The sequence below is a fragment of the Peromyscus eremicus genome, unplaced genomic scaffold (assembly GCF_949786415.1).
Source record: "Peromyscus eremicus unplaced genomic scaffold, PerEre_H2_v1 PerEre#2#unplaced_92, whole genome shotgun sequence".
In the NCBI taxonomy this organism is placed as follows: Eukaryota; Metazoa; Chordata; class Mammalia; order Rodentia; family Cricetidae; genus Peromyscus; species Peromyscus eremicus.
In genome coordinates, this window is record NW_026734332.1 from 321,843 (window position 1) to 338,817 (window position 16,975).

The window sequence follows — 16,975 nt, forward strand, 5'->3', positions numbered from 1 at the left end:
AAAATGAAATTCTCAATGATGGGACCTGTCACAATGGAGACCAAAATAACATCATGAACAGTTTTGTGGATGGGACTCAACATCATGACAGATTTATAAACTCCCCAAGGGAATATCTATGTGTCACTAAAGAAAGTACACTGGCAGAACTATAATACTCAAAGTGATGCTCCCAATTTTCACCAAGGTATCACCTGGGAACTGTGAGATAGGGAACTGCTCATACCCAACCTCAGATCCCTGATTGCAGGGACTAGAGGGAGATACATGCACAAACACATAGAAAAATACACAACATATACACATGTATGTGAGAGACAGAGAAAGAGATACTTAGAGAGACAGAGAAAGAGAGACTGAGTGAAAGTGGGAGAACTCCATCAATTGGATGCTGAACAAATGCATGCAGATGTGTCCTCTCAGAGGGGAACAAAAGGAGCAGGGAGCAGTCTCAGTTCCTGTATCCACAAATTTAGATGAGTGACCAGGCCTTTCCAAGTGCTGCTTGGAGAATCAAACGCACAAGGCCTTTTTAAGCAAGTAACAAAAAATTAACTCAAACTCACAGCAACTAACATCTCACACTAGCGAGCACTTGATAGAATCTCTTCAAATGCATACTGGGAACTCACATACTACTGCTTCAGTCCATAAGTACTATGACACATGCCACAGGCTCTGTTTTTGTTTCTTTTTAGAGGAAGCAGAATAGTCTATGGCCTCATGACTTTCCTGTCCACATTTGAGGTTCTGCCTTTGGGAACAATTCAGAGACATGATTTTGGGCAAAGACATACCCTGAAGATGCAGCCTACCAGAAACACAGACCTTATATAAAATAAATTAATGATGACAGAGTGGACCTGAGATTGAAACCTCAGGGTTTGAAAGAATGAATACGTATTTTTCATGCTCTCTTCTGTGATAAAGATCAGGCGATCTCACTGCTAATTTCTTTCAATAGTCATTTGCTGTAGCTGACCAGTTAGTCTCTGGACCTTCTGCTTCACCTGCATCTTGGTGAGGAAGGTTTGGTGGGATGGTGGCTCCCTGGTGCTCCTTGTGGGTAAATGAAGATAAATTAACTTGCAGTATGACAAGGCAAAGTGTATGGACAGACCACCCTGAGTCCTAATCAAATGTTTGAGAAAGTTTGTTTACCAATGACTTGGTGACACCCCAAATTATTTTGTTCCATGCTTCAGATGCCCCATCTGGGGATCTCAGCTGTCTCCTCTATTTGAAGGGAAGTGGTTATCTCAGCTCTCTGGTTCTCTCTGCCCTCATAACACATGCTCCAAGTAACCAAGTTGATAGCCTCTTCAGGCTTATTCACAGCTGCAGACTCAGAATTTATCTTGGCTGCAGAGTCTGCAATCCTGTGGGTTTACAAGTCAGCAGAAAATTGCAATAGTTCATAATCACCCCAGTAATTTAGAGTTTCCCCAAATATCTTGAGAGGTCACTAACCATATATCTATTGATGGAGAAGACATATAAGGGCAGAACATGGTCACCAGACTCAACAAGTCACCTCACTGACAACTCAGGAACACAGAGCAGCTGAGAAGTACTTAAAGTTAGCCAGTGTGGTTGAAGTAGAGTGATGTCCTGCCTTGAAATGGGCTCACCTCATTAATCCCTCCCTCTTTAATGTTGGTCTCATGTTCAATCACCAATGCCTATCCTCCAAAAGGAATGAAAACCAAGGGTTCCCAGCATAAAGCTTTGATCTTACCAGTTCCTGACTTCTGAGGCAAAACAATTAATATCCTGAAATCCTTGAATTTCAAGAGGCATGACAAGCAGGGAAGTTCTGTTGGTTTCCAGAGACTCCAACTTTCTTTTCCCCATTACTGGAAGATTCAGCTCAAGCCCACTTCCTCCAGGAAGCTTCCCTTTTCCTGTACAGAACTTATTGCACCATTCTCTTGATCATTTCTTCCTTGATGTTTTACACGGAGGCTGAAGATCAGCTTTCTTCTGTCACTCTCTGTTCTCTCTACCCTCTCCATTCTCTTTCCAATTTAGACTCTTCAGTATTCCATCATGTTCATCAGTAAATGGTGAAAGCACTGATTATACTTCCCAAGGACAGTGGGTGTTGCCACAACATAGTGACATCACAGAGGATGCCAGGGCTCTCCAGGATACAATAGAATGTCTAGGGAAGAGCTGCAGATGTCATGGGAACTGACATTGCTTCCCTGCTAATGAGCTTTCCTTACACTAGAAGTCAAGTTGACCTTTGCAGGAGCCTCTGCTGGGATACAAGAGAAGCCCTTCAGCACCCCCTTCATCCAAAGCCAGAGATCCCTCCCTGATTGATTGAACATCCTCCAGTTCTTTCTCTGTGTAGAACTGAATCTTTATCTCCTACTGAAATTTTATGTACACAAGGTAATAATATCACGAAAATTAATATATGCTGAAGTTCATCATAAGTACCTGCAACTGAGGTGACTGGCCACACTAGTGGAAGCCCATGAACTGTGGACTGGTGGCTGTGGAGCCCCCATGAGACTGGACTAGGTCCTCTGGATACAGAAGATGGTTGTTTTGCTCGAACTGTTAGAGAGACACCTAGGCAGGAGATTGGGATCTATCCATGGTCAATGGGCAGGCTTTTGGAACCCAGTGCCTGTGGTGTGACACCTTGAACAGTCTTGGTTTAGTGTGGAGGGTGTTGGACCTGCCTAGGCTCAGTTTGCTGGGCTTTGCTGATTGCCCATGGGAGACCTTGATTTGGGGGATGTGGGAATGTGGAGTGGCTTGGGAGAGAGGGATGGGGGTGGGTAGAGGGAGGAAGGGGGCTCTGTGGACAGCATGTGGGGTGAGTAGTAAATTTCTTAATAATGAAAAATGAAAAAAACAAAACAATACAAAAAAGATGTAAAATCAAAAAAAAAGTACCTACATCTCCTTATCTCCTTAGCCACGACTTTATAGACTTAGTGCTGACTGAGAAGGACAATTGCTAAACAACTTCCTGGTAAAGCATCTACAGGAAACAGCTAGGCAGAGTTATGCTAGAGGAAGAGGCTGATACAGCCTAGGAACAAGTACCCATAGGAGCGTGATATGGTCATGGAGCCCAATGTGACTAAAATCTGTGTCATCAGCATGTGTGTAGTGGGTTTTGTACTCTCTGTTCAGTAGCTCAAAGTGGTCTGCTGTTACTGGGTAGTAAAGGTGGCCAGATAGCTGGAGTTTTCCACACAGAACTTGAGTTTCCCTTAGAGCAAAGGACATTCAGAAAAATCCTTTGCAAGCCCCTTCATAGTTAGCAACATAGACACTTGGGTTCCACTGGACACTCTAGATCAATGGTTATTTTTTTCCAATTCTCTGACCCTTTAAATCTTTAAATAGCATGAACAGTAGTTCCTCGTGTTGTGGTGAGCCCTAAACATACTGTTTCATTGTTTCTTAACTTTAATTTTGCTACTGTTTTTTAAAAGATTTATTTATTTATTATGTATACAGTATTCTGTCTGCACATATCCCTGCAGGCCAAAAAAGGGCACTGAATATCATTACAGATGGTTGTGAGCCACCATGTGGTTGTGGGGAATAGAACTCACGATCTTTAGATGAGCAAGCAGTGCTTTTAACCTCTGAGCCATCTCTCCAGTCCTAATTTTGCTACTGTTATGAGTCGTAATTCAAATATTTGATGTGCATTATATCTGATATGCGACCCCCAAGGGGGTGGTGACCCACACAGGTTGAGAACCACATCTCTGAATGCAGGCAGAAATCTCCTCAAATTCTGTCAGCGATGCTGGGGAATGTAATTCTTAGTTTTGAGACATACTTTCTCTGTGTAGCTGTGGAGCCATTCCTGGAATTCACTTTGGAGACCAGCCTGGCCTTGAACTCACAGAGATCCGTCTACATCTGCCTCCCAAGTGCTGGAATTAAGGGCGTGCACCACCACCTCCTGGCGATTCTTAGTTTTTATTATCAGACTGAATCAAACTAGTCACCTGGGAAGAGGGACCCTCAATGTGCAATTATATTGATCAGATTTACTTTGAGCAGGTCTCTGTGGGATTTTATTGTTAATTGAGATAAGAGTCCCTAAAATGGGCAGAATCATTTCATTGTCTGCAACCTGTACTGTGTACATATGAAAAAGCTAGAGCATAAGCATAAGCAAACAGGCAGCATGCGTACATTTGTTTATCTCTGCTCTTGGCTGTGGATGTGATATGATTAGCTGAATCCCTATCTTGATTTTCCAAAAATGGAACTATTACCTGAAATTGTTGGCTATGATCAATTCTTCCCATTCTAAGTTGCTGTACCTGATAACTCAGTGTAATAAAGATGTTAAGAAAGTACTCCAAAAAAAAAAAAAAGTACTCTATGACAGTGGGGTTTCCACAGGTCTGTGAGATGTGTATTTCATGAAATGCTCAACAGCACCATATCTGTTTCAGAAGAAGAGATCCTACTTCATCCTGAACCCAACCTGTGTTTCCCTGTCACAGTTTTACAAAGACACAGAGACACCCATATACTCACAAACCACTTCACCCTGTCAACAAAAGTGCCCTGATATTGTCTTGCCACATCAAGTACCATGCTAAATTCTTCTAATGTGTTATATACAAGCTTCACTTCAATGAATGTATTTTTCTTTGAATTTCCTGACCATTAAAATTTTCAGATATGGGAAATTGGGTTTGAATTTAGAGCCTTGACTATGAATTTCAATCTTATGCTATGTCCTTCCGTGAAGGTCAGAAGACGCTCCATAAACCTGAGAGCAAAGTAGCACCTTAAATTCTAGGTATGTGGGGGTGTAAGTAGTGACAGGCAGTGTGTCCACTAGTTACCTTATGTTGGAGATGGATGACACAGCCTAGGCCTGATGTATACAATTCCCTGTGAAAACTTCTCAGTATCCCTCTAACTCCTGTGCCTCTTAATTAAGGTTTCTGTAAACAGATCTTTGACAAATTTCCTTCTTCAAAGGTAAATAGACCTTATCAGTTGTAAAAGTCACTTTGATTTTGTCCTTCTCCTCCTAGGACCTGTAACAGGGCCTTTTGAGCTACATCAAAGGCTATCCAACGAGCATAAAGTCTGAAATAAACAGAGGTACAGGTTTAGAATGCAGGCCTGAAGAATAGAGTGCAAAACAAGGGCAGGACAGTGGGCACACCCAGGAAATTCTTGGTTATGTCTTTGGCAGTTTAGCCTCTCTGCATGTCAGTTTCTTCTACGTAGAGAAAGATGGGTTGGGATACACCATGGAGATGATTGCTATCTCAAGGCATGACTTATAAAATCACTTCCTTCATAAGTGGGACTTTGTTTTTTTGTTTGTTTGCACATTTTTTGGGGGATGGGGGTGATGAGCTAGCATTTATATGAGCTAAGCTGCACATCTCTTTCTAGTGAACGTCTTTTTCTGGGAACAGAAGAATCAGATCCTAAACTTACAAAAATGCTGAAAATGATGCTTTAGAGCAGGGAATCACTTGACTTGGTTGAAAAAAATTACCACTTCACTTCATGACTGTTATCAAATATTGTGTGTGGCTCCTGTCCTTTGTCATTTGGAAAGACTCAGCAGCTAGCTACTCTTTATTGATTAAGCACTTTTCAGATGCTAAAAGCAAAGAAGATGGAGAGCGAAGTTTGAAATGAACATGTTTGATCCTAAATATAGAGCTGTGTTTGCCTGTTTCAATCTCAGAATTCTAATCCTTATCTGGCTAATCTCACAACAAATAAATGACACCTGTGTCCATTGGTGTATTTTTTTTTTTTTTGGTTTTTCGAGACAGGGTTTTTCTGTGTAGCTTTGTGCCTCTCCTAGAACTCACTTGGTAGCCCAGGCTGGCCTCGAACTCACAGAGATTCGCCAGCCTCTGCCTCCTGAGTGCTGGGATTAAAGGCATGTGCCACCACTGCCCGGCCGTTGGTGTATTTTAATAGAAGCACATAAACAATTTTGGTGACTTATTAGAACTCATGTAGTATATATGAAGTCCAGCTATTAATATTTTATTCTCTCTTGCTATTCTTATTTGGAAGGTTTGTTTGTTTGAGTAGGGGTGAACCACCCCAATTTAAATGAGACAAAAAAATTTTTTTAAAATAAACTCCTGTAACAGAATATGTTTGGGAGTTGTAAAAGTTTTTCCATTGAAAAAAATCAGAATTTAGGAGGATCCTGTTACATGCTGGGGGCAGAAATCAGAGTCAGCAAAGCTTGCAAAATAGATTTTTTTTCTTTTAGCACTTTGATAGGAGAAGCATTTCATTTTTTAAAATTTTATAATTAATTTAATTTTACATATCAGCCATGTATTCCCATGTCCTCCCTCCTCTGGTTACCCGCCTTGCTCTCCTCCCAATCAACCCCCCATTCCCATCTCCTCCAGGGCAAGGCCTCCCCTGGGGATTCAGCTCAGCCTGGTAGATTCAGTCGAGGCAGGTCCAGTTCCCTCCTCCTTTCACCCAGGCTGAGCAAAGTGTCCCAGCATAGGCATCAGGCTCAAAAAAAAAAAAAAAAAAAAAAAAAAACAGCTCATTCATTAAGGACAGGTTCCGGTCCCTCTACCTGAGGGCCTCCTGAATAATTCAAGCTAATCAACTGTCTCACTTATCCAGAGGGCCTGATCCAGTTGGGGACTCCTCAGCTATTGGTTCATAGTTCATGTCTTTCCCCTAGTTTGGCTATTTGTCCCTGTGCTTTTTCCAATCATGGTCTCAATATCTCTTGCTCATACAATCCCTCTTCTCTCTCACCGATTGGACTCCTGGAGCTCCACCTGGGGCCTGGCCTTGGATCTCTGCATCCACCTCCATCAGTCATTGGAGGAGAGTTCTAGCATGACAGTTAGGGTGTTTAGCCATCAGATCACCAGAGAAGGTCAGTTCGGGCTTTCTCTTGACCATTGCTAATAGTCTATTGTGAGGGTATTTTTGTGGATTTCTGGGAACTTCTCCAGCACTTTGCTTCTTCCTATTCCCATGGTGTCTTCATTTATCATGGTCTCTTTTTCCTTGTTCTCCCTCTCTGTTCTTGATCCAGCTGGGAACTCCCACTCCCCTAAGCTCTATTTCCCCCAACATTTGCCCTTCATTACCCCCTCTCACATCCAGTTTGCTCATGTAGACCTCATCCATTTCTCTGTTGTTGGGTGATCCCTGTGTCTTTCTTAGGGTCCTGTTTTCTAGGTAGCCTCCCTGGAGTTGTTAGTAGCAGTCTAGTCATCCTTCATTTTACATCTATTATCCTCTTATGAGTGAGTACATACCATGTTTGTCTTTCTGAGTCTGGGTTACCTCACTCAGGATGATTTTTTTTCTAGATCCATCCATTTGCCTGCAAACCTCATGAAGTCATTGTTTTTCTCTGCTAAGTAGTACTCCACTGTGTATATGTACCACATTTTGTTTATCCATTCTTCATTTGAAGGGCATCTAGGTTGTTTCTAGGTTGTGGTTATTACAAATACTGCTATTAACATAGCTGAGCCTGTGCCCTTGTGCTACGATTGAGCATTCCTTGCATATATGTCCAAGAGTGGTATAGCAGTGACTTGGGGGAGATTGATTCCCAATTTTCTAAGAAATCGCCATTTTGATTTCCAAAATGGAAAAGTACAAGCTTGCATTCCCACCAACAATGTAGAAGTGTTCCCCTTGTTCCACATCCTCTCCAGCAGAAGCTGTCTTCAGTGTTTTTGATCTTAGCCATTCTGACAGGTGTAAGGTGGTATCTCACAGTCCTTTTGATTTTCATTTCCCTGATGATTAGGGATGTTGAGCAATTCCTTAAATGTCTTTCAGTCATTTGAGCTTCCTCTGTTGAGAATTCTGTTTAGCTCTATAGCCCATTTCTTAATTGGAATGTTGGGCATTTTAATGTCTAATTTCTTGAGTTCTTTATATATTCTGGATATCAGCCCTCTGTCAGATGTGGGGTTGGTGAAGATCTTTTTCCATTCTGTAGGCTGTTGCTTTGTCTTGTTGACTATGTCCTTTGCTCTACAAAAGCTTCTCCAGTTTGAGGTCCCATTGATTGATTGCTTCTCTCAGTGACTGTAATACTGGTGTTCTATTTAGGAAGTGATCTCCTATGCCAATGAATTCAAGACTACTTCCTACTTTCTCTTGTATCAGATTCAGAGTAACTGGATTTATGTTGAGTTACAAATATATATATATAATATATATGTTATATATATTATATATATATAAATTTTGATATAAAATTCATACTGTAAGGAAAGTTTGAGGAATCAAAACAGAACCAAAGTATTATGAGAACAGTGGCAGTAGAATTGTCTCTTAATTTTGGCTTTCTTCTGTCCCATATAAGTTTATTCTTCTGACATGTTACAGAGATTTTGCATTTTCTTTTTAACATGTTTGGCTTTAAAGAAGGAGAGATGCATTCTCCAACTCCAAAGCCAGTTTTAATTTTTAATTGAAGTGGGACTACATAAACACCATTTGTGATAAGTGTTTGTAGAGAAAAGCAGAAACAAACATTTAGGGAGACATGAAATTTAAGTGTGATGTAATACCATTAAGCCAAGTTACTTTAAATGGGTTAGTCATGCTGATTGAGGAACAATCACCTCTTCTAATTGAGAGGTCTGTCTTGTTCAAATCAAACATTTATCTTTTTTTTTTGTGGAGCTGAGGATCGAACCCAGGGCCTAGCTCTTGCTAGGCAAGCACTCTACCATTGAGCTAAATCCTCAACCCCATAATTTTTTTTTTTTTGGTTTTTTTCGAGACAGGGTTTCTCTGTGTAGCTTTGTGCCTTTCCTGGATCTCCCTCTGTAGACCAGGCTGGCCTTGAACTCACAAAGATCTGCCTGGCGCCGGGCGGTGGTGGTGCACGCCTTTAATCCCAGCACTCGGGAGGCAGAGCCAGGCGGATCTCTGTGAGTTCGAGGCCAGCCTGGACTACCAAGTGAGTTCCAGGAAAAGGCGCAAAGCTACACAGAGAAACCCTGCCTCGAAAAACCAAAAAAAAAAAAAAAAAGATCTGCCTGGCTCTGCCTCCAGAGTGCTGGGAATAAAGGCATGGGCCACCACCGCCCAGCCCTTTATCAATTTTGATGGTGTTTATAGCTTATCTTCTCTGTAGAAACAAAAGCAAAATCTCATCCCAAACGTAAGACATATATATCTTGGTTTCCATTCTGAGGTTAGCACATCCTTAAAATATACAGGCTGATTTAACTCTGTATTTTTTTTTCTATTGTCTAATGTCTCTCCACAGCTATTGTTCCTTTCTCATTAGCATTGAGAAAATACAAAGTTAATAAAGAATTATGTAATCTATTTCTAGGGGGTTTGTTGCTCCTTTTTGTTTATTTAGCATACCCTTTAGAGTTCAATTTGATGTTTCTATGACTTCTTCTCCTGTAGAATTGCATGGTATACCTGTAATATATTTTATATTGTAATAAGCAAAAAAACTTTCATTTTACCTGAGACATAGGCTAGATCATTGTCAGGTTTAACTTGTACAGGTATACCCATGATGGCCATAACTTCTAGCAATTTCTGGATTACAAAATCAGTCTTTTTGAAAGTCAGAGCAGTTGCCTATGGAAATCCTGAGTAGATATCAATGGTGTGGTGCACATGTTTCAATTTTCCAAATTCTACAAAATGAAACACATCCATCTGCCAGATTTCATTTTTCTGAGTGTCCTTTGGGTTACATCCTGCGGGTAGTGGAGTCTGATTGTAAACTGAACAAGTAGTACATTTCCATTTAATTTCATTAGCTTGTTTCCAGATTATGAGAAAATCCTTTTCTAAAACCTCACTATTGACATTATTTTTTTATGAAATTCTGAGGCCTCCCACACATTTCCTATCATTGGTTGATGAATCTCCTCATTTTCTCATGCTAAAGGGCCTGACAGACACATAAGGTATTAGATGTGAGTTATATATAAGGGATACTTCCTGTTTCTGTTTATTTCTTGTAAATGAATAAATAACAAAGTTAATTCTGACTCATCAGGGATAAATTCTGCAATTCAATATGTAGGACCACTTTTTCTGCATACAGAGAGTCAGTAACTATGTTGAGAGGTTCTGAAGAGAGAAAGTGATAAGGCAGGGTGCAGAGAGGAGCTAACTCTCTCTTTTGGCAGAGGATTTCATAGGGCTAAGATGTAGTAGCTTTCTCTCTACCTCTCTAATCTTTCAGCTTATACCCCAATATCTGGCTCTAGGTTTTTTATTAATAAGACCTTTTAAGATCTGTGTTGCAGGGAAGTGGCTTAACTGCTCCTTGAACCCAAACAACCTTAAGATAAAGAAGTCTGTAACAATGTAGTATGCTTTGCTGATGCTCCCTTGTCTATTGCTCAGCTTAATATAAGCAATGGGCAGAGTAAACTGGATACAACAGTATTCAGTGACAGTCCTCCAAAATCTATCCTATGTCTTTTTCTTTCTTGTATGTCTCTGTTTTTTCTATCTGTCTCTTCTTAATCCACACTCCCCAATCAGGTCTTGTTTGACAGGTTGGATGGTTCTGACAAGGGTCTGAGAAATAGAAAGGTCTAGTGACATAAAGGCTTGCATTATATGGGTCTAAAAGTTCCAAATAAGGTCATAAATTTTAACTTCTGTTTCTAGTTTATATCTGTCTCCACAGGTTTGCACTTTGCTGACAGACACATCCAAGCATCAATTGTTAATGACAACCTGCTCTATATGAGTATGAGCCCTGAACTTCATGAAAGCTGATATAAACTAATCCAACTGATGCAAATGCTGTTTCTTCAGCTGGTCAATGAACCAGAGGTTTCTAAATTGCCTCCTTACCTTTGATTAACATTCTAGCCTTCCAAGGCCCTGACAATAATGTGCCAATGTCAGCAGGAAGTAATTACAGAAGCCAAAATATCACTCTTGTTCCACCTCCCCACTTGGTATGTTACATCAAAAGGTAATTTCTTGTCATAGTGAACCTGCAGCCATAAATCATGCATGCAGACATCCCCAACCATGGGAGGAAAGCCATATGGCACACCAGAAACCCAGAGAAACACAAGCTGCTCTGATGGGGCATTTGTACCTGAAGAGGCAGGGCAAGGAAGGCAGCAGAAGGTACTGGTTTGCACTGAGGGACTGGACCCAGGAGTGTTCAGAGGCATGAAGGGTTAGGGTTTGAAAGACCCAGCAGCAAATAAGTGTGCCTCAGCCTGGAGTGACCATTTAAGGAGGAAGTAGCTCTGAGTGCAGGGCACAAAGCTGCCATTGGCCCCATGATCTATGCTGCTGGTGGCTGCTGGATTCAGGATCAGTGCCATGGTGGATTCTGCTATAATCAGAAAGTTCAACACAGTATCTGAAGCACAGCAAAGGACCATAGGAGGACAGGCAATGAGAGCAGAGATCTTACAGTGCTTATATGAAGCACAGCTGGGAAGTAGTGTGCAGGTGAAAGGGAGCAGCAAGCAGTGTCTGGGGAGCTGGGGCAGCCCAAGAGTTACTGGAGGGTTTAAGCATAATGGGGCTGTAGCGTCTCCCTGGGCAGGGAGTCCTTTTTTCCAAGAGAGTCTCCATTCTGATGAAGACTAAAGGGCTGAGCCTACGAGATTAGGGAAAATAGGAATGAGGGAGGGACTGCAGAGTTGGGGGAAGAATGCAACCATGAGTGAAGCAGGGCCATTGAAGGGCCATGGGTGAGGCTGTGCTATAGTTGGGTCTTGCTGACCTCATGTTGGGCCAGACCAGATGGTGACAGGAAGGGATCTTTTTTTCTCTGCTAATTTAAAGAATAAGAAGTCAGGAAATTCAAGATCTCAGCAGTCAGCCAATTTTTTCTAGGGATACACTAGCTGGTTTTATGTCAAGTTGACAAAAGCTAGAGTCACCACAGAAGAAGCAAGCCAATATGCAGCACCCATCTATGGACTCTGTATCAGCTCCTGCTTCCTTGCCTCTTTGAGTTCCTGTCTTGACTTCCTTCAAGGATAAACAGTGATATAGATGTATAGGCCAAAATCCTTTTGCTCCCAAACTTGCTTTTTTCGCTCATTGTATTTCATCAATGTGATGTGATGGGGAGAAACCATGTGATCATACGTGAAAGTCAGAGTATAATTCTTGGGAGTTGTTTGTTTCCTTCCACTTGCATTCTAGGAATTGAACTGAAGATATTAGGTTTGATGGCAAGTCCTCTATCCAATGAGCCATCCCAATCAAGTCCTCTACCCACTGAGTCATCCCAATCAATCCCTCTACCCAATGAGCCATCCCAGTGGCCCTAGCTTTCACTTTCTAGGGTGTTTCTATCTTGTACTTGATGTTTGCTCTTTCTCCAAGCACCTGCATACAAGAGGCATTCTATTAATGTCTTGTAAACACTAAGTATCCTGTAAAAGTTGCTACATGCAGTAGCTGCCCTGTGCATACCTGGGGAGATTGAAGGAGCCAGTCTGCAGGTAACAGAAGGGTTGATGCTTTTCCTGTCATTGAGCATGAAGAGCCAGTGACCCTAGCTCTCCATTGTGTGGTCCTGGTCATGTTCTATGTCTTCATGGTGCAGTATGCATGTTCTAGGACAAACACTGTGTTGAGTCCAGATTCCGGCAACATGAGAGGAAAACAAAGAACATAATGGAGTCCTTTACTCCAGATCACACAGTGAGTGGGTGGGGGTGGAGGGTACATGGACAGACACAGCAACATCCAGAAGGACACTGTTTGGACCTTTACCAAGTACCTGTGGCCTCCAGGTTTGGGCATAGTCATGAGTCTCAGCATTAGGCAGTCTCCATGATGTGTGCTGGCATCTCATTTGTGGGCCCTTTGCTTTTGGGGGTGTCTATTCTGTTAAGTCTGTCCTCCAACACCATCCCTTCAGTAACTCAAGACGCTCCTTAGTGATGGACACTGACAGTGGGCATTTGGTGTAGGTCACAAGCACATCTGGCATGGGAGATTTTGCTATCCCAACCAGAATGGTGTAAAATGTACAACTTTGGTGGTGTTCATTTCTTGAACTTCCTGTATGATATTTTCAGCTGCAATGCTCAGAAAAAATAGGGAACACATACTCAGGTTAGGGAGTGTCCTGGAGAGATCAGTCAGCTGCAAGCGTATTCCTGTGGTGACACCTCGCCCCTGGAGCATAGGCTTTCTTGTTGTCTGGCAAAGTCAGGGCTCATTGCCAAGCACAGGCAAGGTCATCTCCTGATCGAATTTTGGTTTATGATAATCCAAATGTTATGTTTGCCTCTGCCTAGACTGTGCCTTGGGGAGGATGGTGTTGTGACTGGATGTCCGCCTTGAAGAAAAACATTTTCACATCACTCAGCAGACAGCTTCCCGAAAACGAAGATTATCTTTGCTTCTATTCATGTTGCTGATGCTGCTTTGAAGGCTTGGCTGGCAGGAATTTTGGGTCTGGTCCATCAACAGAACCCTGCAGCTGAGTTTCATGCAGGCCCCAGCTGGTGGCCCCTGGATCTGACTGGAGTCTTGAGTGTCTATGTTGTCATGATAACGCCTGCAGCTTTCCCCTGAGGCTGAGTGGATTTCAGATGGTGTGGTCCAGGGTGGAGTCCTCTGACTGGTTGAGGATTCTTGGAGGATCTTATCTCCATGTCCTGAGTAAAGCCACTTCCAGTTGAGCAGCACTTCCTATAATGAGGCACAGGGACACTTGGATCTGAAATTCAGTGTTCTCAAACTCCAGATTTCAGGTTTAGGATTAAGGTTGCTCAGCTTGTATTGTGTTTCCATTTCTCCCAGAAGCTGCCTTATAGAGACCCATGATTGGCTGCCACCAAACCTACCCAGTGGTTATTCAAACTGCCACACCATTTCCAAATTCCCTCAGGCACACTGGGCCAGTCTTCTTGGTCAGGTGCTCCAGTTTCCCCTCTAATTTCAATCGCCACATCAGTTGATTGTGAGCATTGCCCTCTACCCATTGCTTGTCTTGTGTGTGTGTGTGTGTGTGTGTGTGTGTGTGTGTGTGTGTGTGACACAGGTGTGACCATGACAGATTGTACAACCATATGTGCAAACATGGATACCAGAGAGAAATAACATGTATCTTCATTTTGTGACAGGGTTTCACTGAGCTACGTGCTCTCAGGATAGTTCTATGTCCTTCATCCCTTGCTGGGGTTAGAAGCTTCCATGATATTCCAGGATTTGTTTTTATGTAGGTGCTGAGGATTCAGACTCAGGTCCTCAGGGTTGCAGAGTGACTGCTCAAACCCTCCGAGTGTCTTCACAGCTCCACTTATTGGTCATTATATTCTCATATCATTGCTGACCTGTCTGTTCAAATATTTTCTAAGTTGGACATTTTGTCACTACAGTCTGAGCATTTATTTACAGCCATTTGCCAGCATCTGCAACCAGCAGTTTTTTCTTGATGAGTAGAATTTCTTGATTTGCTTTCAAAAAGACCAATATTCCATTATGCATTTTTCTTTTTCTTTTCAAGACAGGGTCTCTCAACATAGTCCTTACAGGCCTGGAACTCAGAGATCCATCTGCTTCTCTCTGCCTGAAAGCTGGGATTAAGGTCTTGGGCTACCATATCCAACCCTCTTTGTTGGACATGTGTGTTCACAGGCCTGTGGAGATGTAACCCAGGACTTCCATATTCCAAGTGAGAGAGCAGAAACTTCCCATGGTTTGACTTTCTGGAATCATGAGTCAGTGTCAAGGGTGTGCTGATATTGAGGGTCATCATGGCCCTGAACACCATGTCCTGCCTTACCATGTGGCTATTCTCCAGTTTCCTTAAGGGCTTCATGCATGATATTTAGGGGTGATATCTGGTTACAAAACATGGCATTTTCACTCTGAAATTATTAAGGATATGCTTAGGAAACATTTATTTTTATGTATTTAATTTTTGGTTTGGCTTGTTTTTTTTAAAGACAGAGTAGCTGTATGTATCCCTGACTGTCCTGGTACTTGGACTGTAGACCAGGCCGCAAACTCAGAGATCTGTCTGCCTCTGCCTCCTGAGCTGGAATTAAAGGCATGTGCCACCATCACCTGGCTGAAACATTTTGATTAGCATTGACTGTGCAAATACTGAGTTTTGTGGTGACATTTTAACACATGACATTTTTATTTTATTAAGGTCAGGGTTCAATTCAATATGTCCATAGAGCTGTCAGAGGACAACTTACGGAAATTGGTTCTCACTCTCCACCACACTGTTCCTGAAGATCCAGGATTGGGGGCCAAGCACCTTTACCCACACACTGAGCCATCTCAGTAGCCCAAATTTTTGTTTTGACCTTTTCATGATAAAGTTCAATATAGGATGCACACATGCTAGGAAAGCTCTCATTCAGCCAACCCTCCATTTTTTTGAGACTGCCTCATGGTGACATTTTCCTTTCTTTTTTTGCTTCTCCAACAGAAGCAGTCTGTCACATGATCCATTGAACTCCCAGCAGACCTGACAGCTCAGCCATCCTGCTCTTCCTGTATGAAAGGCAAAGTACCTCTACTCACCATGGCATTGCTGATGGACTACCTCATGGTTCCCTATATCTTAATTAGAGGAGAACCCTTGATAAAACTCATAATCTACCTCCCACTGGTGCTCCTGATTGTTAGGCTTGCCCAAAGTTTCTCAATAGCTTGTCTCCAACAGGGCCTCAGGACAGTAGCAGCTCCTCTACTAGGTAAGCAGAGATCAAATGACTAAGGCAGCACAGGCCTTCACAGCTCTGGATTCCACCCTAGGGCCAGATGGGGCTTTGGTCTGGGAAATATATATTTTAGTAGAAACTTTTCCAGTCTCTCAGAGCACTTTCTGTTCCTCTTCCAAGAGATGTGTATTCCATTACACAGTCACCAGCCAGTGCAGCCTACCATTTCCTTTATATCTCAGAAATCCTGCAGCCAAACTTAAGTCACATAAAACAGTAACTGCTGTTAAAGGAAAGGGAGACCATGAATTAGAAAACAATGAAGTGTCTATGGAAAGGCTAAGAAGTAGAAAACAACAATGGAAATGATGTAATATAATTACCAAAAACTATTTTAAAAAAATAGCAAGAAAGAGGAGGGTTTATATGAGCAAGAATTGTTGAGATCAAGGTTGGATAAAGCACGGGGACAAATAGCCAAACAAGTGGAAACACATGAACTATGAACCAATGGTTCTCTGAATGGGTGAGATAGTCGATTGGCTTGATCTTTTTTGGAGGCATCCAGGCAGTGAGACTGGGTTCTGTGCTCATTGCATGAGTTGGCTGTTTGAAACCTGGGGCCTATGCAGGGTCGCTTGGCTCGGCCTGGGTGGGGACTAGACCTGCCTGGACTGAGTCTACCAGGTTGATTTCAGTCTTCGTGGAAGGCTTTGCCCTGGAGGAGGTGGGAATAGGGGGTAGGCTGGAGAGAAGGGGAGGGGGGCGGGAAGGGGGAGAACAAAGGAATCTGTGGCTGATATGTAGAAATGAATTGTATTGTAAAATAAAATAAAATTTAAAAAAATTGAAACAGGCTACATGGCCATGTGCTTCAGAGACTAGGGGTTTGTGTTAGAGCACACCAAGTATTAGTCACACATTTTCTCTCAGGTTGTTCATCTTAAACCTATAAAATAATAGTTCTTTTAGGCAGGGCTACACCATTTTATCCAGTTCTATTTGGGTCAAACTAGTGTAACTACTGTAGTTTGGTTTTGTGATAAGTTCAGTTCTTTATCCAGATTCTTGATTCCCTGTTCTGTGGATACAAGTGTCCAGTCAGAACAATTAATAGTCATCTAAAATATATAAAATTGATCACCTCACTACTTATTTCTAATGTGAGCTACAGTCAAAGGAACAGAGCTTTCATGTTCCTTCTTGCCGATCCCTTTCTGTAATGGGAGTACACCTGCTTTATAGTTGGTCAGTGAACTCAATTCTTACACAGGTCCCTCTTCATATGGAAGTTTGGAATGCAATCAAGAGAAGTTGGAGGACACTCATTT

General features: G+C 42.2%; 1 long non-coding RNA gene across 1 annotated transcript; it reads left to right on the plus strand.

The window, feature by feature from the left end:
• Positions 1 to 1,864: 1,864 nt before the first annotated feature.
• LOC131901503 (uncharacterized) lies at positions 1,865 to 15,787 on the plus strand. The gene is made up of 2 exons (XR_009376750.1): positions 1,865 to 2,400; positions 15,410 to 15,787. It is a non-coding gene; the product is annotated as an uncharacterized LOC131901503 (long non-coding RNA).
• The last annotated feature ends 1,188 nt before the right edge of the window (positions 15,788 to 16,975 follow it).